Genomic DNA, 17,279 nt, shown 5'->3' on the forward strand with positions numbered 1-17,279 from the left:
TTTTCTCTCTTTTTTATCCCCCGTTATCAGCTTTCTTGTATCTGTAGGTCTGCTGGGTGTGATTGAGGACGCTGATAGCTGCAATTATTCTTAAACTGGTAAACGTAGCGACACAGATGCAGCTACTGAAGGAAAGACTGGGCAGAAAACCTGTTGAATGTCCCACAGTTCTGGCAGCGATGGACAAAGGCAGAGGAGGAAACAGGTTTGTTCTCCATGTGTGATCATTAAGGTCCAGTTTTCCATCCTTACCGCCTCAGGGCTCATTCTCAGGTATTACTAGTCTCTACGGTGTCCCTTAGAAGCCAAATTTAACTCAGCAAAAGGTTCAGTCATATAATGTGGATATTGTGTGAGAAACTGAGTAATGACAAAACTCTCATAAAGAGCGTCAGCAGGGAGCCGAAAGTTTAACAGTTTAAAGACTAAAACCATCAGAATGTGAGTTCAGTTTTCAGAAACACGACGTCTTATAAGGACACAGGACTCTCTCTGGAACTCAAACATTTCTTTCTTTGAGTATTCGCCAACACGGATGACTTACAGATTAGTCACAAACTCATTTTTTCCTTCACCTGCGCTGGTTTAACATCCTGGTGATGTTCCAGGAGGTGAACTGCTTCTACTGAGGAGAGCTTTAACTGTCAGTAATGACTAAGCCTCATGGTGTAAAGTTTTAGCAGGATCTGGACTGGTTCTGTCTGCAGAAAGTCAACAGAGCAGTGTTCAACTTAAACTACAGGAAGTTATCCTGGTTTATGGGATGGCATGTAAGATAGGATCAAACGCTCTTTTTGAAGGTGCAAAAACCTTGTTATGCTTTAAGTCACATTTCATAAACTGTATTTCATGCTGGTCACAAACCAACGGAGGAACTTTGAAATCTCTAGAATCTTCATAAGAACAGGTCATTAAAACCCTGGAAAAGAAGCGGCATCACCACTGTCTCCTACTGGATAAGCATGGTTGTTAAATTCTGAAAACCTGATCGTGTATGCTGATGCACATTTTCAAGGCTGCTCGTGGTCACGTGCCCTCACCGCTCAAGTTGTTTTTTCGTTGCACCTCTGGAAATACTACCAGGACAACAAGGGCTTCATCTGGACCAGGGGTCAGCAACCTTTAACACTCAAAGAGCCATTTCCACCCGTTTCCCACAGAAAACACCGGGAGCCGCAAAATCCTTTTGGCATTTAAAATGAAGACAACACTGCATATATGGCTTTTTTACCTCTATGCCCTTGTTAATCAGTTGTGATTAATTAATTACAAAGCCTCTAATTAGATAGATTCATTTTTTAATTGTGTCCTTCCACTAATATTTATCTTACTTGGTTAATGTCATTTTTGCTCCTGGACCTCATATGTTACGTAATGTTAGCTGGAAATCAATATTTTGCGAATGTCTATTTAACTTGTAAAATCTATTTATCTTAAGCTAATAACTTTTCTCTGGTAAGTCGCTGCCCTGTTTTCCAAGACGACACTCCTCTGACTCTCTGACCTGCTGCCTGGATGCTGGACGTGAAATCGAGCCGTGTTCTTGTGAGTAACCTTAGTACTCATGAGTACTTTTGACTCAAAGACGTGTCTTTCTTGGAGTGGAGCTTTAATATACAGGCTTGACATTCTTGAGTACAAAACGATGTGAAACTACAGGCGTTTCTTCTCCAGGAGTAAAACAAAAAAGGCATGAAACGTGTGGGAATCTGAAGCTCCGTGTTGTCTCTCTGCATCAACTTTGCGCTCTCATGTCCCAGGGGAAAACCCCTGCAGCACATCTGGTAGAGTTACACGTCAAAATAAGAGCGGTAATTTCACAATAAAACTCTCTACAACCAAGAACAAGAACAATTTATTTTACAAAGTTACAGGGAGCCACAACAGAGGACTGAAAGAGCCGCGGGTTGCTGACCCCTGGTCTAGAAGAAGCCATCTAGCTTCTTCTAGATGGCAGTCACATTCCTCTACCAGAAACTGTCTTTGGACAATCACCCTTCTCCTACAAAACAATAATGGACTGGGATAAGCTCCCCTCTGAACTAAAGACATCAACTGATTTTAAAGACTTGTCTAAAGAAACTAAAACATGGATCCAGAGAAACCAAAACCTGTCAGCAATGATATCCTTGAAATGACTTTTTTTTTTTCACCGTGTAAACGTGAGATTCTCTTTAAAACGTCATGTTTCTATCTTTCCTTGATTCTCTTGCCTGCTCCAGATGGAAACTAGAGTTTAATCTGGTCCAGAGCATCTCTGCATGCTGTTTAATGTTCTTCTGTGCCTGGTCCCTGTCAAATAAACTAATTAAAATAATAATAACACAAATAAGATGGGATAAGAGAACAGGTAAATGCAAGCATTAGCAAAAATAAAAACAAGACAAGGAATGCAAAAGTAGAACAGAGATAAATAATAATAACGACTATGTAGACCTTTTACCTTTACAGATGGATACCTGTACTATCAGGTCAGAACACTTACTGCACTAGGAAAGTTATAAAGAGACTATATTCATGCATTTCTCAAACGTATGGATGAGTAATATTTCACATTTGCAGCTCTTCTGGTCCTCTGTGCCTCCTGTCGGTCATAATGGAACCAGCAGAGACGTCCTCTGTAGATGTCAGGACTGGCTGCTGGTCCATTAATCATCCTTTTTTTTTTTTTTTCCCATTAATCATCCTGATGCCAGCTTTACTACCTGATGCTACTGGACGAGGACCAGCTGTCACCTCCAGGGCACACTGCTACAGGAACATGCTTGGTCTTCTTTGACCAACTGGTGCCACATTTCCAGGGTTTTTCTGAGGTTTCTAGTTAAACATTTCATCAGACGCTCTCTTAGAGGTTATCATTTATGACAGCTGAGTTTTTCTCCCTGAATCCAGGTCCTTTATGGCGTTATAGGAGCGCTCTTCATGTTGATTAAACTAGACAGAATGACGATTTCAGTGACTCAAAAACTGATGACAAATGGACTGAAAACACCAGAACAGCAGCATTAAAGCTAAAAATTAACCTGCAAACACTTTCTGGACACACATTTGTCTAGTCCTCCACTTTTATTCAGCCCAGTATCTTTTCTCTCAGTGACTCTACAGAACTTTTCTGTTCAGTTCAGGTTCTGCTTTAAGTTATTTCTAGTTATATATTGTAGTGTCACTTGTCCACAAACAACTTCAGAATCAGACAAAGATGCAGAAACCAGAATCAGCCTTTAGTCTTAAAATAGATTAAAAAATATTCATTTATGTAAAAAGACAACTCTATTCAATAAGGAAGGAAACGAGGCAATAATAACAGGCAGCCACTGCCAGCTGTTCCACATGTATGCTGCATGATTATGGTCACAGAATGTTTAAACATCTATGACGATGGAAGCCTCTAAGTCAACGTTAAGGAAGTCTGACCTCTCACGGTAAACGAACTCAGCACCGTTCTGGAAACTCCACAATAAAGGAATCCAAGAAACAACAGAGCTCTTCTGAAGCTGTAGAAAATAAAAACACGTCTTCTGTTTGCTGATAGTCGAAAAACAAAGTTAATTTCTACAAACTTTTTGTCCATACAGAAGCGGACTATTAAATGCTTTGACACGGTGTGGAGTGGGACGTCTGTTGATGGATAAATTCAGACACGTGGACATTCATGATCAGAAACCTGCTGAGCCGACGACATTCTCAGTGTAATAATAATAATACTAATAATTAGAGAAGATTAGCACACCAAAACACTAAGACTGTCAACATAAACCTGTTTATTACCTGCATGTAGTTATTAGATAAGCAGACTTAAACATTTAGCCAAAAGCAGCACATAAAAACACCAGACACTGCTCTGGAATCAGCTGGAGGATGATTGTTAAAAAATTAATCATTAATCAAGATTACCTCAGTCTGACTGAGAATATTGATCCAGATTTATATCCCAAAGTCATCTAAACTCTCCGTGCAGCAGTAAAACGTGTCGTTTCTGGAGTTCAGAGAAGCAGAAGTGAACCCTGTCACCCTTGGATTCCTCATGGTATCATCTGAACTGATCCAGCTGGAGAAGAATCCAAGATTACTGAACCTAAAATCAATAACATACTGAATCAGAAAAGTTGTGTTTAACTCGGTTCTTATCAGAGGACAAAAGGATCTAGTCTGTCAAATGATAAAAACTAATTCTTCTGGAGAGCTTAGTGGTGGAATCCATCTTCCATGTGTCCAGCATCAGTCTGCATTTAGAGCAGATCTGATGGAGACGAGGACTTCCAGTCATTCACCACCTTTACCATATCCTCTACGCAGAAACAGGAAGGTTTTAGAAACAGAACGGAGCTATGAGATGGACAACCAGCCTTCTGTTTACTGTGAAAAACCCTCATCTCTAAAGAACTGCAGCTCATTGTTCCTGTCTTATCACTGGTGGTTATCCTCTGTGACAGTACTTTATGTCACTCCTCCTTCTGGTCTTCATCCAAGGTGACATTACGTCGTCTCACTATTCATCCACCAGATCCGGCCCTTTTAATCAGAATCCTACATGACAACATGAAGGACATTACATGAAGCCCAGAAGGTCAACAGAAGACGAGATGAACAGAATACTGCCCTCTAAAGCAGACTGGGTGGTTTATCTGAGTAATGGAGCTGACTTTATCGGGGCTTCAGCATGAAACCAGAAATGTGTCAGCTCTGATCAGACCTTTCATTGGTTGAACTTCTGACATTTAGCAGGTCTGTGTTTCTGGACCATCCATCCTGGAAGATAAAACCAGGGCTTCATTTAAGTAAACATGACTTTCAGACACTTTATTTCACTCTTTTCTATTCTGTCTGCAGTAACTGAGTACAGACTAGAAGCTTCTCTGTGTACAGCCTCCTGGAAGCTTCTACCAAAGTATCTGAGACATTTAGATCATCTACCAACAGTCTGGAAGCAAGGCATTCAGAAACAACCTGCGATATCCTCTCCCCATCTGAACTGCAGAGATCTCTGCATTCATATTAGTCCAGCCACAAGTAAACTGCTGTAAATAGCTTTTAAAACGACGACATTCCAGATGATAACGTTAGAGAGCAGCAAACTGGAGCAGAGAGGTTCAGAAATGATGAGAACATCTAATAACGCTCATAATACAGCCAACAGAGACCTACTTCTACTACTTTAACTCATCCAAACTGCATCAGACAGCAGATTTATTTTTTATTTTTCTGGCAGTTTGACTTCCAATATTATTTTTTTATTGATAAAACAGATTTATTAAATGAGATGGATCACATGGCATCCCATCAAAAGCATGACTGAATGTGTAAAACCTCTGCCTCAGACGTTGAACAGCACAGCGCTGAAAATACAACCTCCATAAACTTTATCTGCTTTAAATTGGGACCATATATGGCTTTTTTTGCAGCTGATTGTGACTAGAACTATAAATGATTATGAATCATAAAGCAAGATGTATGAAGTTTAGATCCTGAGGAGGAGGATTTAGCTGATAAATCAACTGCAGGAGTTTAAAAAATGTGAAATTCTTTGTTTCTTCAAATATATAGAAGATAAATCTGAAGCTTGTTTGGACTCTAACTCTGTTCTCATGTGTCAGAAACCCTCCCTCCCTAAAACAGTGTGATTACTAACTCCTACCTCTGATGTTTAGATGTTCTGTCTGCTTTCAGCCTCACACTCCACCTCCATCCACTAAATGAACAACCTCAGAGGACTTCTACACACCTCATGACTCATCATCTGCCCTCAGCGTTTCCTCAACACGCAAAAAACACATACAAGACGAAGGAAACACAAAACGACAAAAACATGAGACAAGCGACAGACAAGACAAAAAATTACAAAAATGAGACAAGAGAACAATCTAGTATTTTATTTTCTGATCAAACAACTTGTCATGGTCTAGAAATGATTTTAAATTTATAGTTTTACTAATTTACAATCTGCAGTTAATGTCTTCTCTGTAGTTTTTACACTCTGAGGGCCGGATTGGACCCTCTGGAGGACCACTTTTGGACCACGGGCCTCATGTTGGACACCCCTGGTTTAATCAGATCAGACTGTGGAATAAAATCCATCTCAGAGAAAACCCTGAACATAAACGTCAGAATCAAACATGGAGAAGCTTCCATCTGTGGCTGATCTTCCTCCAGACTCAGTCCAGGACGTTCAAAGACATTCCCATGGTCCTGACGTGTCTTCAGGGTCCGTCCACCTGAACCACATCAATTCATCCTCTCTGAGCCCCTTCCTGGTCCTCAGGAAAGCTGTGAAGGTCCTGCTTTGTAGCAAAGCTCCGTCTAAAGACAGATCGTCGTATATTACCGTGATACTCTGACGTCTCTATTCCACCTTTCTGCCTCCAGAATCAAGCAGTGGCACTAATACACAACACCTGTTCCTTCCTGGCATCCGTCAGCAGATCAGATGAACAAACAGTGACAGCTGGAGCAGCGATCTGGAGGAGCTCTAAGATCTGGGCCGTTTCCTGGAGGACTTCTTCCCCTCAGAGCCTCTCCAGGTCACACAGCTGTAATATTTCACATATGCTTTCTGAGGAGCACCAGGCGCTATCGATTTCTCTAATCTGCAGCCCAGGAACTAAAAGGAAAACGGCCTATCAGGCGGCCTGCTTTCAATTAGCAGCTCCAAAAAGAGGCCGAGACAGAACCGATGTGATGGATGGTCTGGAGATGCCCTGATAGGAACCAGGACTCCGTCTGCTGAAGATAAACCGGGTCTGACAGGACTTCAGTCCAGGAACAATCAGGAAGAGGAGGTAAAAAAAAGAGGAGGTGAGGAAGAGGAGGTGAGGAAGAGGAGGTTAAAAAAAAGAGGTGAGGAAGAGGAGGTGAAGAAGAGGAGGTGAAGAGGAGGAGGTGAGGAAGAGGAGGTAAAAAAAAGAGGAGGTGAGGAAGAGGAGGTGAGGAAGAGGAGGTTAAAAAAAGAGGTGAGGAAGAGGAGGTGAAGAAGAGGAGGTGAAGAAGAGGAGGTGAGGAAGAGGAGGTGAGGAAGAGGAGGTAAAAAAAGAGGAGGTGAGGAAGAGGAGGTGAGGAAGAGGAGGTGAAGAGGAGGAGGTGAGGAAGAGGAGGTGAGGAAGAGGAGGTAAAAAAAGAGGAGGTGAGGAAGAGGAGGTTAAAAAAAAGAGGTGAGGAAGAGGAGGTGAAGAAGAGGAGGTGAAGAGGAGGAGGTGAGGAAGAGGAGGTGAGGAAGAGGAGGTAAAAAAAAGAGGAGGTGAGGAAGAGGAGGTTAAAAAAAGAGGTGAGGAAGAGGAGGTGAAGAAGAGGAGGTGAAGAGGAGGAGGTGAGGAAGAGGAGGTAAAAAAAAAGAGGAGGTGAGGAAGAGGAGGTGAAGAAGAGGAGGTGAAGAAGAGGAGGTGAGGAAGAGGAGGTGAAGAAGAGGAGGTGAAGAAGAGGAGGTGAGGAAGAGGAGGTGAGGAAGAGGAGGTAAAAAAAAGAGGAGGTGAGGAAGAGGAGGTGAAGAAGAGGAGGTGAAGAGGAGGAGGTGAGGAAGAGGAGGTGAGGAAGAGGAGGTGAGGAAGAGGAGGTGAAGAGGAGGAGGTGAGGAAGAGGAGGTAAAAAAAAAGAGGAGGTGAGGAAGAGGAGGTGAAGAAGAGGAGGTGAGGAGAGGAGGTGAGGAAGAGGAGGTGAGGAAGAGGAGGTAAAAAAAAGAGGAGGTGAGGAAGAGGAGGTGAGGAAGAGGAGGTGAAGAGGAGGAGGTGAGGAAGAGGAGGTAAAAAAGAGGAGTTGAGGAAGAGGAGGTGAGGAAGAGGAGGTGAAGAAGAGGAGGTGAGGAAGAGGAGGTGAGGAAGAGGAGGTGAAGAAGAGGAGGTGAGGAAGAGGAGGTGAGGAAGAGGAGGTGAAGAAGAGGAGGTGAAGAAGAGGAGGTGAGGAAGAGGAGGTGAGGAAGAGGAGGTGAGGAAGAAGAGGTGAAGAAGAGGAGGTGAGGAAGAGGAGGTGAAGAAGAGGAAGTGAGGAAGAGGAAGTGAGGAAGAGGAAGTGAGGAAGAGGAGGTGAGGAAGAAGAGGTGAAGAAGAGGAGGTGAGGAAGAGGAGGTGAGGAAGAGGAGGTGAAGAAGAGGAGGTGAAGAAGAGGACGTGAGGAAGAGGAGGTGAAGAAGAGGAGGTGAAGAAGAGGAGGTGAGGAAGAGGAGGTAAAAAAGAGGAGGTGAAGAAGAGGAGGTGAGGAAGAGGAGGTAAAAAAGAGGAGGTGAGGAAGAGGAGGTGAGGAAGAGGAGGTGAAGAAGAGGAGGTGAGGAAGAGGAGGTGAAGAAGAGGAGGTGAAGAAGAGGAGGTGAAGAAGAGGAAGTGAGGAAGAGGAGGTGAGGAAGAGGAGGTGAGGAAGAGGAAGTGAGGAAGAGGAGGTGAAGAAGAGGAGGTGAGGAAGAGGAGGTGAAGAAGAGGAGGTGAGGAAGAGGAGGTGAGGAAGAGGAGGTGAAGAAGAGGAGGTGAAAAAGAGGAGGTGAGGAAGAGGAGGTGAGGAAGAGGAGGTGAGGAAGAGGAAGTGAGGAAGAGGAGGTGAGGAAGAGGAGGTGAAGAAGAGGAGGTGAAGAAGAGGAAGTGAGGAAGAGGAAGTGAGGAAGAGGAGGTGAGGAAGAAGAGGTGAAGAAGAGGAGGTGAGGAAGAGGAGGTGAGGAAGAGGAGGTGAAGAAGAGGACGTGAGGAAGAGGAGGTGAGGAAGAGGAGGTGAAGAAGAGGAGGTGAGGAAGAGGAGGTAAAAAAGAGGAGGTGAAGAAGAGGAGGTGAGGAAGAGGAGGTGAGGAAGAGGAGGTAAAAAGAGGAGGTGAAGAAGAGGAGTGAGGAAGAGGAGGTGAGGAAGAGGAGGTGAAGAAGAGGAGGTGAGGAAGAGGAGGTGAAGAAGAGGAGGTGAAGAAGAGGAGGTGAGGAAGAGGAGGTGAAGAAGAGGAGGTGAAGAAGAGGAGGTGAAGAAGAGGAAGTGAGGAAGAGGAGGTGAGGAAGAGGAGGTGAGGAAGAGGAAGTGAGGAAGAGGAGGTGAAGAAGAGGAGGTGAGGAAGAGGAGGTGAAGAAGAGGAGGTGAGGAAGAGGAGGTGAGGAAGAGGAGGTGAGGAAGAGGAGGTGAAAAAGAGGAGGTGAGGAAGAGGAGGTGAGGAAGAGAAGGTGAAGAAGAGGAGGTGAGGAAGAGGAGGTGAGGAAGAGGAGGTGAGGAAGAGGAGGTGAAGAAGAGGAGGTGAGGAAGAGGAGGTGAAGAAGAGGAGGTGGAAGAAGAGGAGGTGAGGAAGAGGAGGTGAGGAAGACGAGGTGAGGAAGAGGAGGTAAAAAAGAGGAGGTGAAGAAGAGGAGGTGAGGAAGAGGAGGTGAGGAAGAGGAGGTAAAGAAGAGGAGGTGAGAAGAGGAGGTGAAGAAGAGGAGGTGAGGAAGAGGAGGTGAGGAAGAGGAGGTGAGGAAGAGGAGGTAAAAAAGAGGAGGTGAGGAAGAGGAGGTGAGGAAGAGGAGGTGAGGAAGAGGAGGTAAAAAGAGGAGGTGAAGAAGAGGAGGTGAAGAAGAGGAGGTGAGGAAGAGGAGGTGAGGAAGAGGAGGTGAGGAAGAGGAGGTGAAGAAGAGGAGGTGAGGAAGAGGAGGTAAAAAGAGGAGGTGAAGAAGAGGAGGTGAAGAAGAGGAGGTGAAGAAGAGGAGGTGAGGAAGAGGAGGTGAAGAAGAGGAGGTGAGGAAGAGGAGGTGAAGAAGAGGAGGTGAGGAAGAGGAGGTGAGGAAGAGGAGGTGAGGAAGAGGAGGTGAGGAAGAGGAGGTAAAAAGAGGAGGTGAGGAAGAGGAGGTGAAGAAGAGGAGGTGAGGAAGAGGAGGTGAGGAAGAGGAGGTGAAGAAGAGGAGGTGAGGAAGAGGAGGTGAGGAAGAGGAGGTGAGGAAGAGGAGGTGAGGAAGAGGAGGTAAAAAGAGGAGGTGAAGAAGAGGAGGTGAAGAAGAGGAGGTGAGGAAGAGGAGGTGAAGAAGAGGAGGTGAGGAAGAGGAGGTGAGGAAGAGGAGGTGAGGAAGAGGAGGTAAAAAAGAGGAGGTGAGGAAGAGGAGGTGAAGAAGAGGAGGTGAGGAAGAGGAGGTGAGGAAGAGGAGGTAAAAAAGAGGAGGTGAGGAAGAGGAGGTGAGGAAAGGAGGTGAGGAAGAGGAGTAAGGAAGAGGAGGTGAGGAAGAGGAGGTGAGAAGGGAGTGAGAAGAGGAGGTGAGGAGAGGAGTGAAGAAGAGGGAGGTGAGGAAGAGGAGGTAAGGAAAGAGAGGTGAGGAAGAGGAGGTGAAGAAGAGGAGGTGAAGAAGAGGAGGTGAGGAAGAGGAGGTGAAGAAGAGGAGGTGAAGAAGAGGAGGTGAGGAAGAGGAGGTGAGGAAGAGGAGGTGAGGAAGAGGAGGTAAAAAAGAGGAGGTGGAGGAAGAGGAGGTGAGGAAGAGGAGGTGAGGAAGAGGAGGTGAAGAAGAGGAGGTGAAGAAGAGGAGGTGAAGAAGAGGAAGTGAGGAAGAGGAGGTGAGGAAGAGGAGGTGAAGAAGAGGAGGTGAAGAAGAGGAGGTGAGGAAGAGGAGGTGAAGAAGAGGAGGTGAGGAAGAGGAGGTTAAAAAGAGGAGGTGAAGAAGAGGAGGTGAGAAGAGGAGGTGAGGAAGAGGAGGTGAGGAAGAGGAGGTGAGGAAGAGGAGGTAAAAAGAGGAGGTGAAGAAGAGGAGGTGAGGAAGAGGAGGTGAAGAAGAGGAGGTGAGGAAGAGGAGGTGAAGAAGAGGAGGTGAGGAAGAGGAGGTGAGGAAAGAGGAGGTGAGGAAGAGGAGGTGAAGAAGAGGAGGTGAGGAAGAGGAGGTAAAAAAGAGGAGGTGAGGAAGAGGAGGTAAAAAGAGGAGGTGAGGAAGAGGAGGTAAAAAAGAGGAGGTGAGGAAGAGGAGGTAAAAAGAGGAGGTGAAGAAGAGGAGGTGAGGAAGAGGAGGTGAGGAAGAGGAGGTGAGGAAGAGGAGGTAAAAAAGAGGAGGTGAGGAAGAGGAGGTGAGGAAGAGGAGGTGAAGAAGAGGAGGTGAGGAAGAGGAGGTGAGGAAGAGGAGGTGATCAAGAGGAGGTGAAGAAGAGGAGGTAAAAAAGAGGAGGTGAGGAAGAGGAGGTGAGGAAGAGGAGGTGAAGAAGAGGAGGTGAGGAAGGAGGTAAAAAGAGGTAAAAAGAGGAGGTGAGGAAGAGGAGGTGAGGAAGAGGAGGTGAAGAAGAGGAGGTGAGGAAGAGGAGGTGAGGAAGAGGAGGTAGAGTCCGTTGGTCCAACAAGTCTTCAGTCCCTCCTTTATGGGTTAATTGTTGGTTTTACCTCGTTAAGGACCTTTGTGTCCAGGCAGCGTTTTTCCAACCAGAAGTGCACAAACCAGTTTTTAATCGCCGAACACTGAACAGCAACGTGTAGATTTTATGAATTTATGAACTTTGGAGGTTTTCTGGGCAAAAAATAAAGACACTGTTTGCATTGCAGGGAAATGAGCTGGATTTTCATTCATCTGTTAAACGTATCAGTGAAGTTTTTATGTTTCCTGGTCGGATCCTCTCGGTGGGTTAACCCTCCTGACGGTCACACTGACCCGTTTAAAGTCTGAAAATGTGGAGGAAAAAAATTCACAGTGAACTTCTGATGTTCACTTTTTCAACATTTTTGGGAAATCTCTGAACATTTTTGGAGAAAAAAGGAAATGTTAAAAATGTTTCTTTAGAACATTAACATAAAAATCAACCTAAATTCAGTGAATTTTACTCTATTTTGGTTATTTTATGTGAATGTTCTTTAAAAAATATTAGAAGTTTTACTGATATCTATGGAATCATTTTAGATATTTTTAGGATTTTTTTTAAAAAGATTTTTACTCATTTTTTTAAAATTATATACAAGAATTTTCTTGCCAAATGTGGAGATTTTTGAAACTAAAACTTTTAAGGGAAACTTTTAAGGAACTATTGGAATTTTCTGTCTGAAGGTTTTGCCAATTTTCAGAAATTTGAGGAATTTTTTGCTTAATTTTTTTATTTGTTTCATACAAGGAAACAATATTTTTTGTTGCCCGTAAATGAGGACAACAGGAGGGTTACACTGCTGAGCCTCTTTAACACCCAGTGTTAATAACATAAAGTATAAATGGTCCTACCAGTCAGTGTGTATTCACAGCTTGGAAGCCAAAAACCAGAATAAATTAATTACTGGGGTTTTATTACAGTCTATCTGCTGTTCCCACAGTGAGAAACTTTGAAATCTGAATCCTGGGTTGGATTTCATCCGTAGAGAAAGCAAAACATTTATCTGACATAAATCCAAACCCACGTCCCTGACAGGCCGATAGCAGAAGGCTTCGTCTCATCAGGACTACGACAACATCTCAGAGATCTCCAGTCAACAGCCGGCCTGTCAGCACCAAGAAGACACAAATCCTCACCGAGTAGCAGCTTGAAGTCTCTACAGACAGACAGATTATTCATGCTGGAGCCTCAGGGGTCCAGAACCTCCAGATCTCCATCCTTCAGCCAACATCAAACACACCAGAGGACAGTTTGAATTATAGACACCAAGTGTGCCGTCCTGCCTCCGGTGGCAGCAGCTCCCAGCCCATTAACGCTGCTCCGAGCCGGCTGGATGAATTACCAGAACAACAACTGCTCATCGGAGGAGGACAGGAGGTCACTGATGTGTTCAGGGAATGTGACGGCTCAATCCTCCAAGAGAACGTTACAGTCGGTTCCACCCAGAACCATCTGAGACTGAAGAGGACCTAAAGCCACCTGTTAGTGCAACAGACTAATAAAACATCCCTAAAGAAGACAGTCTTATTGATCTGATCAGGGTTTGTTTATTCATCTACAGCAGGGGTGTCCACCATGAGGCCCGTGGTCCAAAAGTGGTCCTCCAGAGGGTCCAATCCGGCCCTCAAAGTGGAAAAACTACAGAGAAGACATTAACTGCAGATTGTAAATTAGTAAAACTATAAATTTAAAATCATTTCTAGAGCATGACAAGTTGTTTTAGTCAGAAAGTAAAATACTGGATTGTTCTTTGTTCTTTTGTCATTTTGTGTCTCGTTTTTGTGATATTTTGCTGTTTTTGTCTGACTTGTCTCATGTCTTTATCATTTAGTATTTCCTGTCTTGTTTGAGTTTGTTGTCTTATTTTGTCATTTTATGTTTTGCTTTACTCAATTTTGTCGTTTTGTGTAATTTTTTGTCTCATTTCTGTCACTTTGTAACTTTTTGATCTAATTTTTTGTCTCTTTTTTGTTTTGTTTCATGCCATTTGCCTCATTTTTGTCATATTTTGTCTTGTTTTTTCATTTTTTTGTCCGATTTTTATAGTTTTCCTCATAAATTAAAGTCCTCTGTGGTTCAGCTCCAGGTGACTAAATGTTGTGTTCCTTTGTAGACTCTGATCTGGAAGTTGATAAACTGAGGATGAATGTCAGAATAAATTTCTGTTTGTTCATGATGTTTAGTAAAAGGAAAATTGATTAAATGTGAACATTTTTGCACTAAAACAAAGGAACTATTAGGAGCTATCATTATTTATAGGTTAGTATTCTGTGGTTTTACTGGTCACTGGAGATCAGACTGGGCTGAATGTAGAACCTGGATCAGTTTGACTCTCCTGATCTAGAAGGAATCGATATCAGTTTCTGATGTCTTGAGAGATAAATCTACCGTTTCTTGCCTCTCTCTGAGCTGTTAGCTCACTGTCCTCTACAGCTCATGGAATATCTCCTTCAGCTAAACGCCGGCGCTTACAGTCGGTAAAGATTACGGCATCTTATCACCAGATGGACAAAGAGGATTCATCCAGCTGCTGTGGCTCAGATGACTCATTCTCACCATGAATGCTGGTGTTGTTGGGAGAAGGTGACGGCGGTAAACAAAGAAACCTCTGATAAACATGCAGAAAACAGCAGCTCTGCTGGACTATTCTCTGTTAGTTATCAGCGGTTTGTTTCTGGCAGGAGACACAGGATGGCAAAGAGGAAGACAAACCGAGGCTACGGTGTAACGGACGCTATCAGAAATACTCCCTGATAGCTCAAACGTCACTCTGGATTCAGACACAAAGGCAGCACAACAAAGGCTGATGTAGAAACAGAGAGATCGGCTTACAGAAAGGACAACGCTGTGGAGAAAACCTGCCCAGATGCAGATGGAGGAAAAAACAAGACGACCAGCAGCTGCTGCAGACAGCTGTCCAGACCAGTTGTTCACAGCGATGGGAGTCCAGGACAGAGGATTCAGAGACGCTCAGGACAGAGGAGGGAGGAAAAAGGAAAAACCTCAGAGAGAAAGGAGGTTTCAGAGTGTTGGCTCTCTCTGAGATTACAACTTCTATTTAGACAGATGAGTGCTCTGAAGGTCTTTACTGGTGTGTAGAGAAAGCTACGAATCACAACATTTGGTTTAACAGCATCTGAACAACGTAAACAGAACATGAAACAAACCATCCATCTGAACAACACGATCATTTAAAGACTGAACACAGTCATCATGTGAGGCTTCAGACACAAAAACCGAGTCTCAGTAGCTTCATTTAACACCAAACAAACTTCTAGATCCCAACAAGTGGTTTATAAAGAACACATCATAGAAACCGCTGCAGATAAAACACCTGCAGCACAAAGCAGAGCGTTGGTAAGAACTAGTGTGGGATGCTCAAGATCATCCATCCATCATCCATCAATCCATCATCCATCCATCATCCAATCCATCATCTATCAATCCATCCATCCATCCATCATCCATCCATCCATCATTCATCCATCCATCATCCATCACCATCCATCCATCCATCATCATCCATCATTCATTCATCATCCATCCATCATCCATCATCCATCACTCTTTTATCCATCCATCCATCATTCATCCATCCATCCATCCATCCATCATCCATCATCATCCATCCATCATCCATTCATCATCCATCCATCATCCATCAATCCATCCATCCATCCATCATCCATCATCCATCCATCCATCATTCATCCATCCATCATTCATTCATCATCCATCCATCATCCATTAATCCATCATCCATCCATCCATCATGCATCCATCCATCCTTCATCCATCCATCATCCATCCATCCATCACTCATCCATCCATCCATCATCCATCCATCACTCATTCATCCATCCATCATCCATCAATCCATCCATACATCCATCCATCAATCCATCATCCATCACCCATCCATCCATCCATCATCCATCCATCCTCCATCCATCGTTTAATCCCCATCAGGGTCATGGGTGCTGGAGTCTATCCCAGCTAACTGAAGGTGAAGACAGGGGATACCTGGACAGGTAACAGTCTATAACAGGGCTACACAGAGAGACAAACAATCACACTCACATTCACACCTACAGACAGTTTAGAATCACCAGTTAACCTCAGCATGTTTGGACTGTGGGAGGAGCTGGAGAACCTGGAGAAAAGCCACACATGTACAGGAGAACATGGAGACTCCATGCAGGAAGATCCCTCATGACAACACGCATGTCATAACAATAAAGTGATCAGCGTTTCAGTGTGAGTTTTATGGTGCAAAAAAAGCCTCTCAGACATTAAACATACTGTGACTAAATGTAATATTCATGCATTCAGTTAACATGTATGACTAACATGTTATTTAGAAACTAAACATGGTAAATGGTCTGTATTTATATAGTGCTTTACTATACCTGCAAGGTACCCAAAGCGCTTTACAAGATACGTCACATTTACTCATTCACACACATTCACACACTGATGGTGGAAGCTTCCATGCAAGGCGCTAACCAAGGACCCACCAGGAGCAGTTAGAGGTTAGGGTCATGCTCAGGGACACCTCGACATGAGCACGACAGGGCGGGGATGAACCGGCAACCCTCCGGTTACAAGACGGGCCACTCTACCCACTGAGCCATGCCATGCACATTTTATCTGTTGTTTCACTATTTTGTTGACATTTGGTCTTAATGAAGTCGCTCATCAACCAGCGCCAGTGGTGGAAAAAAGCTCTGGGACACTCACGTATTTATGAAATATCGCACTAAGAATCCTCTGAGGTCTTTGGTGTAATTTATTTTAGTCCAATCACAGCCAGAATACTAACACATTCTAAAAAAGCCAAACTTTTAAACTGATTGGTTCCATAGAAATGAGACATTTTTAGTCTTGGGTCCATTTTGCGAGAACTTAGTTTTGTTAGTTTTTCCTGTAAACAATAAATAATTTAATAAATATAATAATGGCAGCCACGCCTTTAGAAACACAAACAAGATTGTCCACAAATATTTCATGATAATATCTGAGATTGTGTAAATTTTTAGGGTTTCTGAAAACCGTTTTTCCACCGCTGTACATGCTGAAGAAGCTTTCTCCTCCTTAAACATTAAATGACTCTGGACATCCCAGAAACCCTCAGTACATGAAGCACTGATTTACTAACCAGCATCAGACTGACCCTAGTGGCCGATTCTGAGGGAAGCAAGCAACTACATAAGAGCTGAGTATGAAGAAAGAGGAGCAGAAAGTATAGCTTCAGGACATGGAAAGGTTTAATCTGTGAAAACCATCAGTCGAACACAGAGAACACTGACTGCTCTACATTCAAACATAGACGAGTTCTTCCTGCTGACAGACGTGTGTGAGCGTCCTCTGGGGCAGGAGGTGTGTGTTGGCGTGCACTGCATGTTCAGTGGGTGTGTGTGTGTGTGTGGTGATTAGAGGGTTTGTGTGTTTCATATACTTACAGAGATGAGCTGTGGGTTTGTGTTTTCCTGTTTTTGCCAGAGATCAAGCTGGACGCCTCTACGGACTCTGAGAACAGAAAAATCATTCAGAAATCACTTCTTTTCACATCATTAAAACTGACTTTTCACATCCGTTTTCATGTTGGGTCAGCGTTAGGGACAAACAGCAAGAAACCTTTCAAAATAAACAGAATCTAACCCCACAGCAGCCAGAACAACCAGTAAGGCCAGTTTATATCACATTTATGCTTCTTTCTGACTTGGTTCATTCCTCAGTTATTAGCTCCAAAAAACCTGAGCAGAGCGACTGGTAACCCCTCCACTGTCCACTGCTGTTTCTAAGCAATTGGCTGCAGAGCTCCTGGTCACGTTCGTATGTTTCTGAGAAGCTATAAGAAGAAGATTAGTTCACTAAAGAGAACACTTCCACACAAACTAATGACACAGAGCTCAGTAACCAGCCCATATAAACACTGTTTAAACATCTTCCTGCTGCCGCAAACATCTTCCTGCTGCCGCGAACATCTTCTGCTGCCGCGAACATCTTCCTGCTGCCGCGAACATCTTCCTGCTGCC

At 43.9% G+C, this 17,279-nt stretch overlaps 1 protein-coding gene and 1 long non-coding RNA gene across 2 annotated transcripts in view; one reads left to right on the forward strand and one right to left on the reverse strand.

Moving 5' to 3' along the window:
* Positions 1 to 16,769, reverse strand: part of disp1 (dispatched homolog 1 (Drosophila)) — a 120,283-nt gene extending 103,514 nt beyond the window's left edge. Inside the window, exon 1 of the mRNA XM_051960764.1 lies at positions 16,704 to 16,769. The gene's annotated coding sequence lies outside the window, so the exon portion shown is untranslated. The remainder of the gene's footprint in view (positions 1 to 16,703) is intronic.
* LOC127537713 (uncharacterized) lies at positions 9,777 to 11,680 on the forward strand. The gene is made up of 3 exons (XR_007947522.1): positions 9,777 to 9,824; positions 10,462 to 10,531; positions 11,166 to 11,680. It is a non-coding gene; the product is annotated as an uncharacterized LOC127537713 (long non-coding RNA).
* Positions 16,770 to 17,279: the final 510 nt, after the last annotated feature.

The sequence above is a fragment of the Acanthochromis polyacanthus genome, chromosome 16, assembly GCF_021347895.1.
Source record: "Acanthochromis polyacanthus isolate Apoly-LR-REF ecotype Palm Island chromosome 16, KAUST_Apoly_ChrSc, whole genome shotgun sequence".
Taxonomy (NCBI): Eukaryota; Metazoa; Chordata; class Actinopteri; family Pomacentridae; genus Acanthochromis; species Acanthochromis polyacanthus.